Genomic DNA, 21,327 nt, shown 5'->3' on the forward strand with positions numbered 1-21,327 from the left:
GCCCTCACGGGCAGGGTCCTCTCTCCTCCTGTACCAGTTGTGACTTGTATTATTCAAGATTATTTTACCTGTTCTTATTATGTATACCCCTCCTCACATGTAAAGCGCAATGGAATAAATGGCGCTATAACAATAAATAATAATAATAATTTATTTTCATTTTATTATTATTTATTTTATGATTTGTTTTATATTTTTTACATTTTAATTTTTTTTAAATCAATTTTACTTAGTACCTTTATCGTACTTTAACTTTTATTTGTCCGATCACTGGTGTAATGTATTTGCATTGCATCAGTACTGCAATGCATTAAACCTGTCAATGAGACAATTGCAGAACTGATTTCAGACCATGCTCTCATCATGGACTAACAGGCAAGCTGTAGCTGGCTGACCTGGATGTCATTATATGACCTGTGGTTGCTATGGCAATGATTGTCAGCCCATAATAACTTCGCAAGGGTACCAAGCCCCCTCCCAGCCTCCTAAATGCAATAAATGCTATTTATTGCGGCATTTAGCAAACTAAACAGCCAGGGGTGGAGTGAGCACTGCTATTAGCTGTGACAGCTGGGGCTCAGCTATCACGCAAGCCGAGTTCCCAGTGGCGATAGCTCAGGCACAGCACCATGATGTACCCATACGTCAAAGGTCTTCAACCCATTTGCAAACATGACGTATAGGTACGTCAAATGTCTCCAAAGCTTACAATCAATAGGAAATAGGGGGGACATAAAAAGTGAAATGTGATGATAGTGTATGAGTCTGCTAACCATATAATAAGGGCAGGGGCTGTCATAACATTGGTGCAACCTGTGCAGCCACATAAAGGTCCATTATAATGAGCTATTGGGTTGCAAAGGGCCTGTATATTGTTCTTGCACAGCGGCCCTTGTTTGTTTTTGTCTGCCCCTGAATACGGGTATTGAAGAGAAGCTTAAGGAACTAGTCATTAGCCAGTATGTGTATATTTTCATATAAGAAGTATGAGTATGAGTAAACATCATTTAGATTTGTGAGGTGATGTGATAAGCCTGTCTAAGAAGATCTGTCTTTTGGGCATGCTTAAAACTAGGACTACTGAGAATTATTTGGATTGTCTTGGGTAGTGGATTCCAGAGAATAGGTGCAACATGAGAAAAGTCTTATAGGTGGGAGTGAGAGGTATGGATTATGAAGGATGTTAGTCTTGGATCATTAGCAGAATGGAGAGTACAGGTAGGGTGGTAGACACAGATGAGGGAGGAGATAGATTCACAGGAGCAAGGAAATTCCAAGCACTGATTAGGCAAGCATGGATTTACCATCAGATTTGGCACAAAAGCTGATATCCATCTGTCACTGTGAATTGCAGAAGTCTTGCAAAATAACTGTCAATACTGCAAATATTGAGTTTTTGCATAAACATGATGTATTTGTTAATGAAAGTTTAAAAACTTTTTAAATACTTATACATTTACTTCATGAACCATAGAAACATCTTACTAAAAACACTAAAACAGCAAGAGTAAGAGATAGATGCTACTGCGCAGGCGCTGCCACCGGTGCCATTTTGCTGGATGTAAAAAATTTCTCCAAGCCTCACAATAGCCACAATATTATAGATATTAACAACAATAACGCATATCAACAATATTCTCAGCAATAATATTAACACTGTTATATGCATTATGTGAAATAAGGGGCAAAGCACTGAGGGATCAGGAATGTAAGCAGAGCACCACATAAAGCCCTGCCCACAGCCCCATCCACAGGTCGCTCCTAAGAGCAAGAATCTCATTAACTGAAAACTGCAAATAAAGATTAAAAAACAACCACAAGATGGATTTCAGCAACCAAGATATAATTTTAATCAGAATAACGGTGCCAACCTGACAGTGTCTGTAGTTTAGTGATCAAAATCCTGCGGACAGTTTCCCTTTAATACCATGCTAAATATAGAAACGGAGAGTACGGTGAAAGGCACTTGTCTGCAAATACTGCTGTTTTATAACTGTATGGACATCGTTGTTGGTCACAAAGTCACTACTATCTTCCAGGGAAATTTCAGCAATTCTCACTAAATGATTAGACTTTTTCCAACGGATTGCGAGTGTCGAACTCTCCAGGCATAGACCAATCCTCCAAATTCAGGCAGCATGATTCAGAATCTGGCTCCACAGGTATGCAGCCAGGTATGTTTTTCTCTGAAACACCCTAGCATTTCTGAGAAAACATAGTTTGAAGTACATAGGAGAGACCTGTCAATCACCTAGAGTGGAGTAGGAAGAAGGTGGCTAGGGACTACGCTGGACTAGTCTTTTCTGTCCCTATAGTCCTCAGCCATGGTTTCAAACCACACTTCGGCATTTCAGAGAAAAACATATCTGGTTACAATTGTTCAGCCAGCAGACAGGCTGACCGTGGTTTGGGCAGTATGAATCAAGTGACAGGTTCCCTGTGAATAATGAGAATTCTATATACAATGTAGAACCAGAGGAAATGATCCAAGACAAGAAAGATATAGTATACTTGGAGATTGCGCCTCTTAAATATGCTCCATTGTACAGAGGGAATGTTCTAAGATTAACCCCTTCATGACCTTGGGATTTTCCGTTTTTCCGTGTTCGTTTTTCGCTCCCCTCCTTCCCAGAGCCATAACTTTTTTTTATTTTTCCGTCATTATGGCCATGTGAGGGCTTATTTTTTGCGAAACAAGTTGTACTTTTGAACGACGTCATTGGTTTTAGCATGTCGTGTACTAGAAAATGGGAAAAAAATTCCAAGTGAGGTGAAATTGTAAAAAAAGTGCAGTCCCAAACTTGTTTTTTGTTTGGCTTTTTTGCTAGGTTCACTAAAACCTAAAACTGACCTGCCATTGTGATTCTCCAGGTCATTACGAGTTTATAGACACTTAACATGACTAGCTTATTTTTTGTGGTGAAAGTGGTGAAAAAAAATTCCAAACTTTGCTAAAAAAAAAAAAAATTGTGCCATTTTCCGATACCTGTAGTGTCTCCATTTTTGGTGATCTGGGCTCGGTTGAGGGCTTATTTTTTGCGGGCCGAGCTGGCATTTTTATACCATTTCGGTGCAGTTACTTTCTTATGATCACCTGTTATTGCATTTTAATGCAATGTCTTGGCGACCAAAAAAACGTAATTCTGGTGTTTCAAATTTTTTTCTCACTACGCTGTTTAGCGATCAGGTTAATGCTTTTTTTATTGATAGGTCGGGCGTTTCTGAACACGGCGATACCAAATATGTGTAGGTTTGATTTTTTTTTTTTTTATTGATTTATTTTGAATGAGGCAAAATGGGGGGTGACTTAAACTTTTATATTTTTTTTATTTTTTTCACTTTTTTTCACTTTTTTTAACTTTTGGCATGCTTCAATAGCCTCCATAGGAGGCTAGAAGCTAGCACAACTAAATCAGCTCTGCTACATAGCAGCGATCATTACATCGCTGCTATGCACCAGAAATGCAGGTGTGCTGTGAGCGCCGTCCACAGGGTGGCGCTCACAGCTACCGGGGATCAGTAACCATAGAGGTCTCAAGGACCTCTATGGTTACTATACAGAAGCATCGCTGACTCCCGATCATGTGACGGGGGTCAGCGATGCGCTCATTAAAGCGCCGATTAAATGCCGCTGTCAGCGGCTTTTAACTAGTTAATAGCAGGGGGTGAATCGCAATTTCACCTGCCGCTATTGCGGGCACATGTCAGCTGTTGAAAACAGCTGACATGTCCCGGCTTTGATGCGGGCTCACCGCCGGAGCCCGCATCAAAGCGGGGGTTCTGACCTCGGACGTACTATCCAGGCCGAAGTCAGAAAGGGGTTAAACATGAACAGTATAGTTTGTAATATATGAGATCTAAAAACGTATTTCAGCACATACTTTTCACACATTACAGCATTTTCTGATTTGTATCTTTTTTTCTGCTGAAACAATTGCTTTAAACTTCCGGCTTTGTTTTAAATCATCAGCATGGGTTTCCTTAATGCTGAAAAATTGTATTTCCCACGTTCTGTCTAATCCCATTGGGTAAGTAATAAATGTTTTGACTGCTTCTTGATAATCACCTCCTTGTAGTAAAATATATGGCAGGAAATACAGTTGACAGCCATAAAAAATAATATCTAATCTAAACGCAATAATACTTTTTTCCTTTAGGAATATTTGTTGTCTAAAAATCATATGTATCTCCATTTAGCTTTTTGGGTTTCTATTGTAGATGCACGGTTATTTGCAGATAGAACTGAGCTACTATTAAAAGAAATTTCCATCGTTACTCTTTCAAGAGATTATTTCTGCAGCCAATCTATGTAACTGCAGATCATTTGTATCATGACAATGTGCAATGTGGACACTGTCAAGATTCTGCTCTATTTCTAATCTATCCCCCACAGTCTTGTAAACTACTCCCCAACTAGATTCTCCTCTTCTTGTGTCAATGTTACGATTCTGTTAATCGGCAACCATGTAGTTAATGATGGGTTCACATCGATGTGTGAGATAAATGTGATCCAGTGCTGCATTTTCATAACAATTAAAGTATAAATTGGTAGATAAAAGTATTCTTTGAAAAATGTAATACACCTGTCAGTACAAAGCCCATTGATAATTTGTATACCTTCTAAACATAATAAAAAGTCATTCCATTGTTTTAGATGCCAGCAGCCTTCTCTTTCTCTACATATATTTGCAATAGGATTTTGTTACAAATTTAATCTAACTAAATAATTCACAACGTCACAGTAATTCTGATCCTCTGTGTTTCAAATTCCACAATTTTTTACAAATAATTAAGTGATGTAGAATTATTTACATAGTATAAATGTTCCCATTGACCTTTGACTTGAGATCTATATCTGATGCATATCCCTAGGCTAAAAGTTTGACCTTGAAAGTCTTACAGAGTTGAGAAATTTGCATTCAGGAAGCACTTCATCAACTAAAGTTTCTGGATGACTAGTTAAATAAAGATAGTGAACTGAAAGTCACATTCACTTTTACTGAAATTAGAAAGAATGTATGTCCAATGTGGGAAATCTGACTTTATCTAAGTATCCCTGTTTGCAGTGCTTCAACTCAAATATTGAAAACATTAAAGTTTATTATGTATTCTTTTTATTTTTGTGACTGCAAAGTGCTAGTAGTGTATTGGTATGAATTAGGATTTTTTTCTGGTATAAGGCGCAATGGGGTCCTTAAAGACTGTATTATTGCCCCAAAGGACTTATTGTGCTACTATGAGGTGCCTGCATGCAGCACTATGGCCGCAATTTATCAAGACAGGGATTCTTCACAACTGTCTTGACAATCTTGATTGGGGGTTTGTTGGAGTCAAATAATCCTGATTCATTCAGAGTAGGGTTGAGCGAAACGGGTCGGCCAGATTCAGAAGTCGCCGACTTTTGGCAAAGTCGGGTTTCATGAAACCCGACCCGACCCCTGTGTGGGGTCGGCCATGAGGTCGGCGGTCTTCTGATCTGGTATCGGAATTCCAATACCGAGTTCCGATATGTTTGCGATATCGGGAATCGGTATCGGAATCCATATTTAAGTGTAAAGTAAAGAATAAAAATAAAAAATATTGATATACTCACCCTCGGACGCGCCCTGGTTCTAACCCGCAGCCTTCTTTCCTAAGAATCAGTGCCTGAAGGACCTTAGATGACGTCGCGGCTTGTGATTGGTCACGTGACGCCCATGTGACCGCTCACGCGACCAATCACAAGCCGCGACATCATCGAAGGTCCTTCAAGCGCTCATTCTTAGGAAGGAAGGCTGCCGGTGAGAACCAGGGCGCGTCCGAGGGTAAGTATATCAATATTTTTTATTTTGATTCTTTATTTTACACTTAAATATGGATCCCAGGGCCTGAAGGAGAGTTTCCTCTCCTTCAGACCCTGGGAACCATTAGAAACCCAATGCACTGCATTGGGTTTCGTGTTTCGGCCGACCCCGACCCCGACTTTTCTATAGGATCGGCCGATTTCACTCGACCCGACTTTTGAAAAAGTAGGGTTTCGTGAAACCCGACCCGATCCTATAAAAAGAAAAGTCGCTCAACCCTAATTAAGAGGCATAAGCCTCTTAATGAATTTGGCACGTCTGACAAGTGGTGTGCATCTCACCACAAATATTACTCCAGTCAGAGACTGGAATAAGTTTCCTCGTGTAAGGTACACCACAATTCAGGATAAAATAGATGAGCAGTGGGATTAAGCCCCCATGCTGCCTCTGTCCCTCCCTTAGATCAGCCTAATTTAGAAGAGCTGGGAGAAACAGGCATGAAAATGCCAAAGTCTTAACATTTTTGTGTAACATCAAGTTTCACAAAAAATTTGAAACTTAATAAAAGTGCTTTACGAACACTTCGGTGAAGCTGGACCTGTTTCCTCCTAGAACTGCATTGAGAATAGCTCAAATATTACAGCATCTTCTTGTGTATAGTACATTTTTCACATATTATAATAAATTCTTATATGAATCCATGAGTGTAGAACCTTTCTGGGTTTCTGTATTAAAACCTTAACTTCATTCAAACTATTGTATTACTATTACATGGTAATCATTCAGAAAATTGTTGTAATACTATATAATGATGATGGCATGGTCACAGCAGCTGTGTCAGTGACATCTGAATTGGGAGAATGCTGCTAAATTACACTGCTCAAAAAATAAAGGGAACACTTAAACAGCAAAATTTAACTCCAAGTCAATCACACTTCCGTGAAATCAACCAGTTGTGAATCAATTTCTACTGCTGTTGCGCCAAAGGAACAGTCAACAGGTAGAAATGATAGGCAATCCACAAAACGACCCCAATAAAGGAGTGGTTCTGTGGGTAATGACCACAGACCATTTCTCTGTTCTAGCGCTTTTTGGCTGTTGTTTTGGTCACTATTGCTTTTTGACATTGCTCTCACCCTTAGAAGTACTGTACAGTGGCATGAGGGGGTGTCTACAATACAAAGAAGGTGCTCAAGTAAGGCAGCACATGCAGGATGACACATCAATGCAAACTGTGACAAGTCAGCTCAGTGTCCAGAGCATTGAGAGATACCAGGAGACAGGCCAGTACACCAGGAGATGTGGAAGGGGCTGTAGGAGGGCAAAAACCCAGCAACAGGACTGCTACCTCCTCGCTTGTGCAAAGAGGAACAGGAAAAACATGTCAGAGCCCTGCAAAATGACCTCCTGCAGGCTACTAACATCCATGTATTTGCTCAAACTATCGGAACAGACTCCATGAGGGTGGTATGAGGGTCTAACTTCCACAAGTGGTTGTTGTGCTTACAGCCCAACATTGTACAAGGCAATTAGCATTTGCCAGACCACATCAACATTCACCCTGTGTTCTTTATTATTGAGGACAGGTTCGCACTGAGCACATGTGACAGACGTGACAGTCTGGAGACGCTGTGGAATACTTTCTGCTGCCTGCAACACCCTCCAGCATGACCAGTTTGGCAGTGGGTCAGTAATGTTATGGGGAGGCATTTCTTTGGAGAGCCATATGCTAGTCACAGATATCCAGACTGCCACAAGGTACCGGAATGAGATTTTCAAACCCATTGTGAGACCATATGCAGGTGCAGTGGTTCCTGGGTTCCTTCTAATGCATGACAATGCTAGGCCTTATGTGGCTGAAGTGTCAGCAGTTCCTGCATAATGAAGGCATTGATGCTTTGGATTAGTCTGCCCATTCCGCAGACCTGAATTCAATCGATCACATCTGGGACATTTTATCTCGTTCCATCCACCAACGCTATATTGCACCACAGACTGTCGAAGAGTTGACTGATGCTTTAATCCAGGTCTGGGAGGAGATCCCTCAGGAAAATATCTGCTGCTTCATCAGGACCATGCCCAGGAATTGTAGGGAGGTCATAAAGGCAAATGGAGGCCACACACACTACTACATATAGTGGCATGATACTGTGTCAACAACCCACAGTCATTGCTCACGTTCGGCAGCTCATTCAGGATGGCACATCAATGCAAGCTGTAGCAAGATGGGTAGCTGTGTCTGTCTGCACAGTATCCAGAGAATGGATCAGATACCAGTAGACAGGCCATTACACAAGGAGATGTGGAGGGGCCATAGGAGGGCAACAACCCAGCAGCAGGACTGCTTCCTCCTTCTTTGTGCATGCAAGAACAGAAGGAGCAGTGTTAGAGCCTTGCAAAATGACCTCCAGCAAGCCACTAACATCCATGTGTCTGCTCAAACTTTCAGAAACAGACTCCATGATGGTGGTATGAGGATCAAACGTTCAGCCCAGCCGAACACCATGCAGGGTGATAAGCGTTTGCCACAGAACATCAAGATTGATAGATTCAACATTGGCACCCTGTGCTTTTCACGGATGAAAGCAGATTAGATTTCAGCACATGTGACAAACATGGCAAAGACTGAAAATGCCGTGGAGAAGGTTCTCCTACCTGAACATCCTCCAGCTTGACAAGTTTGGCTGTGGGTCAGTAACGGTGCGGGGAACCATTTCTTTGGACGGCCACACAGCCCCCCATGTGCTATCCATAAGGACCCTGACTTTCATTAGGAACCAGGTTGAGCTCCTCAGAGCCATTGTGAGACAATATGCAGGTGAACAAGGCACTGTGTTGCTTGTGATGCATCACAATACTAGGCTTCATGTGGTTGAAGTGTGTCAGCAGTTCCTGCATGATAAAGGTATTGATGCTATGGACTGACCTGCCCGTTCCCTAGAATTGAATCTAATCGAGCACATCTTGGACATTGTGCCTCATTCCATCCAACAATGCCACGTTGCACAACAGACTGTCCAGGAGTTGATTGATCCTTTAATCCAGGTCTGGGAGGAGATCCCTCAGAAGAACATCTGAAGCGTCATCAGAACCATGGGTAGGCATTGTAGGGAGGTCATCCAGGCAAGCAGAGGCCAAGCACACTACTGAGCATCATTTCCTCGTCTTGAGGCATTTCCACTGAAGTTGGATCAACCTGTAATTTGATTTTCCACTTTGATTTTGAGTATTATTTCAAATCCAGACTTCCATGGGATATTCATTTTTGATTTGCATTGATTATTTTTATATTTTATTGTTCTCATCATATTCCACTATGTAATGAATAAATATTTGCAACTGGAATATTTCATTTAGTGATATCTAGGATGTGGTATTTTAGTGTTCCCTTTATTTTTTGAGCAGTGTATAACTATGCCCCTGAGTGGCAGGGATTGTTATGAAAAATCAATGCTCAAAAAATGACCACATCATCATAAATAGGGACACTTCCAAAATCATAAACATATCCAAAGAAAGGGGAAGTACATCAAACAAGTAAAATCAAAGATATTTATTGATTTATAAGTTATAATAGTAAATAAAATATATAGACAGGCATTAGGGATGCTAGAAAATTATGGAATAAATTGCTAAAGTGCTAATGCATGTGTGCAAATCTATAATATAACGCTGGGAGCGTCACTCTGTCCGAAGCCTTTATAGACTGCGCAGGCGCAAGCGCCGGCGCAGCCTGGGCCTCACAGAGTGACGCTCCCGGGAGATCGCGGTGTGCGTTCACACTGAACGCACACCGTGATCTCCAACAGAGAAGCAGGGACCGGCAGGAGGGTAAGTATCGGCCATATTCACCTGTCCTGCGTTCCACCGCTGAGCGCCGCCATCTTCCCGGTCTTCGGCCTGTGACCTTCAGTTCAGAGGGCGCGATGACGCGCTTAATGCGCGCCGGTGCCGCCCACTGACTGACCAGTCACAGCCAAGAGACCGGGAAGATGGCGGCGCCCAGCGGTGGAACGGGACAGGCAGGTGAGTATAGTAAGTGCTGGGGGGCCTGAGCTGGCGGCGATACCGGCACCTCACCCCCACAACGCGCCGGTGTCCCCGCCTGCTCAGGCCCCCGGATGGGTGCAGCACATGACAGGATGGGGACGCAGGATGGTTGCAGCACATACCAGGATGGGGACGCAGGATGGGGACGCAGGATGGTTGCAGCACATACCAGGATGGGGACGGAGGATGGGGATGCAGGATGGTTGCAGCACATACCAGGATGGGGACGCAGGATGGGTGCAGCACATACCAGGATGGGGACGCAGGATGGGTGCAGCACATGACAGGATGGGGACGCAGGATGGGTGCAGCACATACCAGGATGGGGACGCAGGATGGGTGCAGCACATACCAGGATGGGGACGCAGGATAGGTGCAGCACATGACAGGATGGGGACGCAGGATGAGTGCAGCACATACCAGGATGGGGACGCAGGATGGGTGCAGCACATGACAGGATGGGGATGCAGGATGGGGACGCAGGATGGGTGCAGCATATACCAGGATGGGGACGCAGGATGGGTGCAGCACATGACAGGATGGGGACGCAGGATGGGGACGCAGGATGGGTGCAGCACATGACAGGATGGGGACGCAGGATGGGTGCAGCACATGACAGGATGGGGATGCAGGATGGGTGCAGCACATGACGGGATGGGGGCGCAGGATGGGTGCAGCACATGACAGGATGGGGACGCAGGATGGGTGCAGCACATGACAGGATGGGGACGCAGGATGGGTGCAGCACATGACAGGATGGGGACGCAGGATGGGGATGCAGGATGGGTGCAGCACATACCAGGATGGGGACGCAGGATGGGTGCAGCACATGACAGGATGGGGCGCAGGATGGAGCAGCACATGACAGGATGGGGGCGCAGGATGGGTGCAGCACATGACAGGATGGGGACGCAGGATGGGTGCAGCACATGACAGGATGGGGACGCAGGATGGAGCAGCACATGACAGGATGGGGGTGCAGGATGGGTGCAGCACATGACAGGATGGGGACGCAGGATGGGGACGCAGGATGGGTGCAGCACATGACAGGATGGGGACGCAGGATGGAGCAGCACATGACAGGATGGGGGCGCAGGATGGGTGCAGCACATGACAGGATGGGGACGCAGGATGGGTGCAGCACATGACAGGATGGGGACGCAGGATGGGTGCAGCACATGACAGGATGGGGACGCAGGATGGGTGCAGCACATAACAGGATGGGGACGCAGGATGGGTGCAGCACATGACAGGATGGGGACGCAGGATGGGTGCAGCACATGACAGGATGGGGATGCCGGATGGAGCAGCACATACCAGGATGGAGACCATATACCAATATAAATGCTCGCCACCCGGGCGTAGAACGGGTTCAATAGCTAGTATTATATAACATAGAAGGGATGGTAAAGAAAATTGTTGCAAACAAAATTGCAATTAAAGGCAAATCTTTGTACATGAATTTCTCTAGTCAGATACCACAGTGGTTACATATTATTTATGTAAAAGTGCCAGAAAATGTTTTAAAAAGTGTAGTTGAAAAAGTTTTAAGTGTCACATGGCTGTGAGGATATGCAACAAATAATATTGGAGTAGATTCACTGGAGACAAAAAGAAAGATTGGTAGGGAGATGTGATAAAGTGCACATGCATGAGAGGCTAAAGGCATGTAATCAGCTGGGAAAGCTACACATGATGTAAGCATGAAGACTGGTAAGGGTGTTCTAACATACAGATTGCTAATACCTGTATCATGAAGCTGCTCAGGCAAGAGAAACCCTGTTAGGTTGAACAATTAATAAATGTTCACTTAGTTGCCTACTCCTGGCACAATGGATATTTGATCAGGTGCGCACCAAAGAAATAAACATATAACAACACGCAGCCATATGTAAACTCTCCATGATCAATCTATGGCTCAGCTCCAAGGGAAAAAAGGGACTTTATTCAGTCAGGACACATGGTTATATATCCCCTGTAAGGGGGGCTCGGTTAGCTTTAAAATGGGAGTGATCGGATGCATTCCATTGGTTAGTGGGTTGGGCAATGAGCAAGTCCATGGGAGGATCCATGAGGTCATCAGGGTGGGTTGGTTCATGAGGTCATCAAGGTGGGCGTCACTGTGGGTGGATCCATGAGGTCATTAGGGTGGGCGTCATCTTGGATACCAGCCAGGCAGCCACGTGGTATGCTGAGACAGGAAATGGCAGCCATCTTTAGGGTCTCACTTTTGATCTGAGGAAGCTTGTAAGGTTAAACAATACATGTTATGGGTCGCTTCTCTCAATCTCTTACGTCTTGAGGTTAAGTATTTGATCTTATTTCTCTCCTCAACAGTCCCCCCTAAATACTTTATTAACCTCCTTTTTTTATCTTGATCCCACCATGGTTCCCTAACCCACCAGTGTTAAGTGTCATTATGACATCAGAGGCTTCATGACAATACGGATGCTATAGACACCAGAGAATGTGTGACCAATTACGGATATATCAGGAGGTATATCGGAGTGCTCTACCCGTGTCCTCGGGACTTTGCTACCTGCTGGATCTATTACTCTCCAATCTCCATGGTTTCTTAAAATACACATGTGATTCACCCTGATGTAACACATCCTAGATCTGACCATCTCGCACGGGAGGGGGGAATTGGAGTTTTCACCAGTTTGAGTCAAGTTTTCCCTTGTTGAAGACCTCCCTTTGTAGCTGGACTTTGACAATCAGGTCAGATCCTACGCTGTCCCTAACTTTCTAACAAGTTTACAATGTGAGATGGATTAAATGGCGCTATAACAATAAATAATAATAATAATAATAAAATGGATCCAGGAGGCGCTCAGCAATCCTGACCGAAGTAGGAGTAGTCAGGAGTAGGGTTGAGCGACCTTGACCTTTTTAGAGTCGAGTCGTGTTTCGCGAAACCCGACTATCTTAGAAGTCGAGACGAGTGGAATCGGCCGATTATGGCGAAAAGTCGGGTATCGCCCGAAACACAAAACCCAATGCAAGTCAATGGGGGAGCATAGTCGGCAGTGAGTGGAGGCCAGGAAAACACCTACACTGCCCATTTTAATGGCAAAAACATCCATTCTTGTTACAGAAGCTTGTCAATCGTGATTTACCTTATAATAATTGGAAGGCATTTGAAATTGGGGGTCATTTGGCTAAAGTTGTGGGGGGTAGGGCTGGTTCAAGTAATTAGTGGGCCCAGGAAATCTGGACCACGTCACGGCAGTGGAGCAGGGAGAGGTAAGTATTTAAACTTTGCAAGTGCTGTGATCCTGAGCAAGCAGGGGGGGCCCACTCGTTGGCATTGGCACTGGCACAGGGCCCCTCAAAGTACAGCGGTGTGTTTGCACGGCGGGGGCGCCTCCCACCGGCAGCAACACTTTTGCATACTATGAGAGGCCCTGTGCCAGTGACGTCGCCAACTAGTATTCCTCCCCCCACCTGATGAAGGAACCTGCACTTTCATCTGCACCTTCCTCTTTGTCCCCGTGTAAGGTGGTATGGTATGCGGGAAGAGGAACCTGACTTTCAGCAGGGTCACAATCTTGCTGTGTAGCGTGCACGGGGAATTTTGCGTTATGGGTCAATGTACCAGCAGACTCATCTATCACTGGCTGGGCAATGGGCAGGATGAGGAGGAAACACAGATATAGGCCCAAAGAATAAAGTTGGCTAAATGCAGTTCAAAATTGGTAACACAGGACTAACCAGGGGGCATTGCAGTGGAGGACAACTGGAATGAGAGGCTGACACAGAGAGTAGGCCCAAATCAGTAAGTAGTCGAAATGCAGTTCAAAATTGGCAACCGTAGTAAACAGGCGGCACAGCTTTGTTCAGTGGAGGAGAACAGCAAAGAGTGGCAGACACCGATAGTAGGCCCCAACCCAACTAGTAGGCCAAATGCAGTCTAACATTAACAACTACTTAACGAGAGCCTGAAAATGGAATTTCAGGACAGGAAACCAGGAGAACAGCAAGGAGTGGCAGACACCGATAGTAGGCCCCAAACCAACTAGTACGCCAAATGCAGTTGTTCCATTTAACCACAATTTAATGAGAGCCTGAAGATAGAAGTTCAGGAAAGGCAACCTGGAGAACACCTTGGAGTGTAACACACCATCTCTCTACACCCCATACCCAATTTGTAGGCCTAATGCAGTGTAGTTTTCTACAACTACTAAACGAGAGTCGGAAGACCGAAGCAATGTGGACGAAACCTGGGGAACACCTTGGAGTGGAACACACCATCTCTCTACACCCCATACCCAATTTGTAGGCCTAATGCAGTGTAGTTTCCAACAACTACTAAACGAGAGCATGAAGATCGAAGCAATGGACAGGAAACCTGGGGAACACCTTGGAGTGGAACACACCATCTCTCTACACCCCATACCCAATTTGTAGGCCTAATGCAGCGTAGTTTCCAACAACTACTAAACGAGAGCATGAAGATCGAAGCTCAGGAAAGGCAACCTGGAGAACACCTTGGAGTGGAACACACCATCTCTCTACACCCCATACCCAATTTGTAGGCCTAATGCAGCGTAGTTTCCAACAACTACTAAATGAGAGCATGAAGATCGAAGCAATGGAGAGGAAACCTGGGGAACACCTTGGAGTGGAACACACCATCTCTCTACACCTCATACCCAATTTGTAGGCCTAATGCAGTGTAGTTTCCAACAACTACTAAACGAGAGCCAGAAGATCGAAGCAATGGAGAGGAAACCTGGGGAACACCTTGGAGTGTAACACACCGTCTCTCTACACCCCATACCCAATTTGTAGGCCTAATGCAGTGTAGTTTCCAACAACTACTAAACGAGAGCATTAAGATCGCAGCAATGGCGAGGAAACCTGGGGAACACCTTGGAGTGGAACACACCATCTCTCTACACCCCATACCCAATTTGTAGGCCTAATGCAGTGTAGTTTCCAACAACTACTAAACGAGAGCCGGAAGATCGAAGCTCAGGAAAGGCAACCTGGAGAACACCTTGGAGCGGAACACACCATCTCTCTACACCCCATACCCAATTTGTAGGCCTAATGCAGTGTAGTTTCCAACAACTACTAAACGAGAGCATGAAGATCGAAGCAATGGAGAGGAAACCTGGGGAACACCTTGGAGTGGAAGACACCATCTCTCTACACCCCATACCCAATTTGTAGGCCTAATGCAGTGTAGATTCCAACAACTACTAAACGAGAGCATGAAGACCGAAGCAATGGAGAGGAAACCTGGGGAACACCTTGGAGAGGAACACACCATCTCTCTACACCCCATACCCAATTTGTAGGCCTAATGCAGTGTAGTTTTCTACAACTACTAAACGAGAGTCGGAAGACCGAAGCAATGTGGACGAAACCTGGGGAACACCTTGGAGTGGAACACACCATCTCTCTACACCCCACACCCAATTTGTAGGCCTAATGCAGTGTAGTTTTCTACAACTACTAAACGAGAGCATTAAGATCGAAGCAATGGCGAGGAAACCTGGGGCACACCTTGGGGAGGCAGACACTGTTAGTAGGCCCTACCAAAGTTGTACCCCCAATGCAGTTTTAAAATTCCTAGAGGCTGAAAACAAGACTATTGACGCTCAGCTTTTTTCAAAGGAACATGTTGTGAATTCTGTGGCTGAGTTCACTTCTGTGGTCACAAGTGGTATTGCAGTCTCTGGGCTTCCTCCCTCAGGTGTTTTGGTGAGCTCGTTGGCTGCCTTGCTATTTAGCTCCACCTGAGTCTGTCTTCCTTGCTCCTTGTCAATGTTCCAGTGTTGGATCTGAGCTACTGCATCTTTCCTTGGGCCTGCTGCTCTGCTAGATAAGTGCTTCTAGTTTGTTTTCTGTTTTTTTCTGTCCAGCTTGCTATTGTCTTTTGCTGGAAGCTCTGAGAAGCAGAGGGGTGCACCGCCGTGCTGTTAGTTCGGCACGGTGGGTCTTTTTGCCCCTTTGCGTGGTTTTCGTTTTAGGGTTTTTTGTAGACTGCATAGTTCTCTTTGCTATCCTCGCTCTGTCTAGAATATCGGGCCTCACTTTGCTGAATCTATTTCATTCCTACGTTTGTCTTTTCATCTTGCTAACAGTCATTATATGTGGGGGGCTGCCTATTCCTTTGGGGTATTTCTCTGAGGTAAGTCAGGCTTGTATTTCTATCTTCAGGCTAGTCAGCTCCTCAGGCAGTGCCGAGTTGCATAGGTAGTTGTTAGGCGCAATCCACTGCTGCTTATAGTTGTGTGAGGATAGATCAGGTACTGCAGTCTACAGAGATTCCACGTCTCAGAGCTCGTCCTATTGTTTTTGGTTATTGCCAGATCTCTGTATGTGCGCTGATTACTGCACGCTGTGTTGCCTGATTGCCAGCCATAACAGGAACACAGCTGAATTGAGTGGCGCAGACAGACACAGGTAGTAGGATTTAAACCAAAAATGTGGCTCACTGCAGCTTAAAAAAGTTACAGGGGTACACAAGCAGCAGTGCTCTGGGCAGTGGAGGACAATTTCAATAGTGGACCGCAGACAGACTTTGTACGCCTACTATTAAAAAAAGGATGCTCTATGCAATTAAAAATAGGTTCCAGGGGTCCACGGGCAGCAGTGGTGTGGTCAGTGGACGAGTATTGGAAGGAGGGACCGCAGACAGGCGTAGTAGGCCTAACATAACAAAATTAGGCTGTAGACACTGTAAAATTGGTTCCAGGGGTACACGGGCAGCAGTGGTGTGGTCAGCGGAGGAAAATTGGAATTAGGGACTGCAGACAGACTTTGTAGGCTGTCCCCTGTGGACCATGCATCCAACACATTAACCCAGTGCGCCGTAATGGACACATAACTTTTTGTGGACATGCCTACTGGTCCATGCGTCTTTTGTCAGGTGCACCTTTCTACTGTTTGATTGCCTGAGTGCTATGACAAAATGATCGCAAAAGAAATGTCGACTGGGTAGCTTGAACCGTTGCACAGCGTAGTTCATCTGGGCTTTCTAAATATAAAACAAAGAAAAAAAGGAGGCTACATGCACTTTCAGCTGGGTTCCAGGGGTACACGGCCAGCATTGGTCTGGTCAGTGGAGAACTATTGGAAGGAAGGACCGCAGACACGCTTTGAAGGCCTAACATAATAACAGATGGCTGTAGGCAATTTTAAATTGGTTCCAGGGGTACACGGGCAGCAGTGGTGTGGTCAGTGGAGGCCTAGTGGAAGGAGTGACCGCAAACAGGCATCGAAGGCCTAACATAATAACACATGGCTGTAGGCAATTTTAAATTGGTTCCAGGGGAACACGGGCAGCAGTGGCTTGGTCAGTGTAGTAGTAGTAGAAAGAACGGACCGCAGACAGGCATCGAAGGCCTAAAATAAAAAAATTGGGCTGGCTGTAGGCAATTTTAAATTGGTTCCAGGGGTACACGGGCAGCAGTGGTGTGGTCAGTGGAGGCCTAGTGGAAGGAGTGACCGCAAACAGGCATCGAAGGCCTAACATAATAACACATGGCTGTAGGCAATTTTAAATTGGTTCCAGGGGAACACGGGCATCAGTGGCCTGGTCAGTGTAGTAGTAGTAGAAAGAACGGACCGCAGACAGGCATCGAAAGCCTAAAATAAAAAAATTGGGCTGGCTGTAGGCAATTTTAAATTGGTTCCAGGGGTACACGGGCAGCAGTGGTGTGGTCAGTGGAGGCCTAGTGGAAGGAGTGACCGCAAACAGGCATCGAAGGCCTAAAATAAAAAAATTGGGCTGGCTGTAGGCAATTTTAAATTGGTTCCAGGGGTACACGGGCAGCAGTGGTGTGGTCAGTGGAGGCCTAGTGGAAGGAGGGACCGCAAACAGGCATCGAAGGCCTAACATAATAACAGATGGCTGTAGGAAATTTTAAATTGGTTCCAGGGGTACACAGGCAGCAGTGGTGTGGTCAGTGTAGGCTTAGTGGAAGGAGGGACCGCAGACAGGCTTCGAAGGCCTAACATAACAAAATAGGGCTGTTGGCAATTTAAAATTGGTTCCAGGGGTACACGGGCAGCAGTACAATGGTCAGTGGAGGCCTAGTGGAAGGAGGGACCGCAGACAGGCTTCGAAGGCCTAACATAAAAAAATAGGGCTGTTGGCAATTTAAAATTGGTTCCAGTGGTAAAAGGGCAGCAGTACAATGGTCAGTGGAGGCCTAGTGGATGGAGGGACCGCAGACAGGCTTCGAAGGCCTAACATAAAAAAATAGGGCTGTTGGCAATTTAAAATTGGTTCCAGGGGTACACGGGCAGCAGTACAATGGTCAGTGGAGGCCTAGTGGAAGGAGGGACCGCAGACAGGCTTCGAAGGCCTAACATAATAACACATGGCTGTAGGCAATTTTAAATTGGTTCCGTGGGTACACGGGCAGCAGTGGTGTGGTCAGTGGAGGCCTAGTGGAAGGAGTGACCGCAAACAGGCATCGAAGGCCTAAAATAAAAAAATTGGGCTGGCTGTAGGCAATTTTAAATTGGTTCCAGGGGTACACGGCAGCAGTGGTGTGGTCAGTGGAGGCCTAGTGGAAGGAGTGACCGCAGACAGGCATCGAAGGCCTAACATAATAACACATGGCTGTAGGCAGTTTTAAATTGGTTCCGTGGGTACACGGGCAGCAGTGGTGTGGTCAGTGGAGGCCTAGTGGAAGGAGTGACCACAGACAGGCATCGAAGGCCTAACATAATAACAGATGGCTGTAGGAAATTTTAAATTGGTTCCAGGGGTACACGGGCAGCAGTGGTGTGGTCAGTGGAGGCTTAGTGGAAGGAGGGACCGCAGACAGGCTTCGAAGGCCTAACATAACAAAATAGGGCTGTTGGCAATTTAAAATTGGTTCCAGGGGTACACGGGCAGCAGTACAATGGTCAGTGGAGGCCTAGTGGAAGGAGGGACCGCAGACAGGCTTCGAAGGCCTAACATAAAAAAATTGGGCTGTTGGCAATTTAAAATTGGTTCCAGTGGTACAAGGGCAGTAGTACAATGGTAAGTGGAGGCCTAGTGGAAGGATGGACCGCAGACAGGCATCGAAAGCCTAAAATAAAAAAATTGGGCTGGCTGTAGGCAATTTTAAATTGGTTCCAGGGGTACACGGGCAGCAGTGGTGTGGTCAGTGGAGGCCTAGTGGAAGGAGTGACCGCAAACAGGCATCGAAGGCCTAAAATAAAAAAATTGGGCTGGCTGTAGGCAATTTTAAATTGGTTCCAGGGGTACACGGGCAGCAGTGGTGTGGTCAGTGGAGGCCTAGTGGAAGGAGGGACCGCAAACAGGCATCGAAGGCCTAACATAATAACAGATGGCTGTAGGAAATTTTAAATTGGTTCCAGGGGTACACAGGCAGCAGTGGTGTGGTCAGTGTAGGCTTAGTGGAAGGAGGGACCGCAGACAGGCTTCGAAGGCCTAACATAACAAAATAGGGCTGTTGGCAATTTAAAATTGGTTCCAGGGGTACACGGGCAGCAGTACAATGGTCAGTGGAGGCCTAGTGGAAGGAGGGACCGCAGACAGGCTTCGAAGGCCTAACATAAAAAAATAGGGCTGTTGGCAATTTAAAATTGGTTCCAGTGGTAAAAGGGCAGCAGTACAATGGTCAGTGGAGGCCTAGTGGATGGAGGGACCGCAGACAGGCTTCGAAGGCCTAACATAAAAAAATAGGGCTGTTGGCAATTTAAAATTGGTTCCAGGGGTACACGGGCAGCAGTACAATGGTCAGTGGAGGCCTAGTGGAAGGAGGGACCGCAGACAGGCTTCGAAGGCCTAACATAATAACACATGGCTGTAGGCAATTTTAAATTGGTTCCGTGGGTACACGGGCAGCAGTGGTGTGGTCAGTGGAGGCCTAGTGGAAGGAGTGACCGCAAACAGGCATCGAAGGCCTAAAATAAAAAAATTGGGCTGGCTGTAGGCAATTTTAAATTGGTTCCAGGGGTACACGGCAGCAGTGGTGTGGTCAGTGGAGGCCTAGTGGAAGGAGTGACCGCAGACAGGCATCGAAGGCCTAACATAATAACACATGGCTGTAGGCAGTTTTAAATTGGTTCCGTGGGTACACGGGCAGCAGTGGTGTGGTCAGTGGAGGCCTAGTGGAAGGAGTGACCACAGACAGGCATCGAAGGCCTAACATAATAACAGATGGCTGTAGGAAATTTTAAATTGGTTCCAGGGGTACACGGGCAGCAGTGGTGTGGTCAGTGGAGGCTTAGTGGAAGGAGGGACCGCAGACAGGCTTCGAAGGCCTAACATAACAAAATAGGGCTGTTGGCAATTTAAAATTGGTTCCAGGGGTACACGGGCAGCAGTACAATGGTCAGTGGAGGCCTAGTGGAAGGAGGGACCGCAGACAGGCTTTGAAGGCCTAACATAAAAAAATTGGGCTGTTGGCAATTTAAAATTGGTTCCAGTGGTACAAGGGCAGTAGTACAATGGTAAGTGGAGGCCTAGTGGAAGGAGGGACCGCAGACAGGCTTCGAAGGCCTAACATAAAAAAATAGGGCTGTTGGCAATTTAAAATTGGTTCCAGGGGTACACGGGCAGCAGTACAATGGTCAGTGGAGGCCTAGTGGAGGGAGGGACCGCAGACAGGCTTCGAAGGCCTAACATAACAAAAATGTCAATACAATGGTATTGTCAGTGCCAGGCATTGAAGGATGTCAGCGCATAGACTAAACATTGGTGGAGCTGTGAGAGATCATTTTGCAAGTGGTAGAGCACTGTTTGAGATGGGGGGGGGGGACTGTCTTGTGGCCGGCGGTACAGGCCCAGGGCCCCTCATATTACAACGGTGTGTCTGACGTTGGGTGCGCACCACCACCGCCAGAGACACTTTATTGTACTATGAGGGACCCAGTGGCAGTGCCGTCGACCAAAAGCGGGCACACCCACCTCTTCAGACAAACAGCACTCTCACGGGTGCTGGCGCCAAGTGGCGATACCACGGCACCGTGTGGGGAGTTTGGCCATTTAATGAGGTGTAAACATGTCGTATGCTGGACAATCAGGTGCAGAAAATTACGAGATTGGAAAAGTCATTCAGAATAGTCCACAGGCAAGACCTTTTCATAGGAAAGCTAGGTGTCAGCCGGGCAAGGTGGGGCAAAAGATTTCGAAATCCAGTTGTGGTTCATTTTAATGAAGGTTAGATCATCTACATTTTGGGTAGCCAGACGAGTCCTTTTTTCTGTTAGTATTGAACCTGCAGCACTGAATACTCTTTCTGATAGGACACTAGCTGCCGGGCAAGCAAGCTCCTGCAATGCATATTCTGCCAATTCTGGCCAGGTGTCTAATTTGGATGCCCAGTAATCAAATGGGAATGACAGTTGAGGGAGAACGTCGATAAGGGATGAAAAATACTTTGTAACCATACTGGACAAATGTTGTCTCCTGTCACTTTGAATTGATGCTGCAGTACCTGCCCTGTCTGCGGTCATAGCAAAATCACTCCACAACCTGGTCAGAAAACCCCTCTGGCCAACGCCACTTCTGATT

The sequence above is a fragment of the Ranitomeya imitator genome, chromosome 5 (assembly GCF_032444005.1).
Source record: "Ranitomeya imitator isolate aRanImi1 chromosome 5, aRanImi1.pri, whole genome shotgun sequence".
NCBI lineage: Eukaryota > Metazoa > Chordata > Amphibia > Anura > Dendrobatidae > Ranitomeya > Ranitomeya imitator.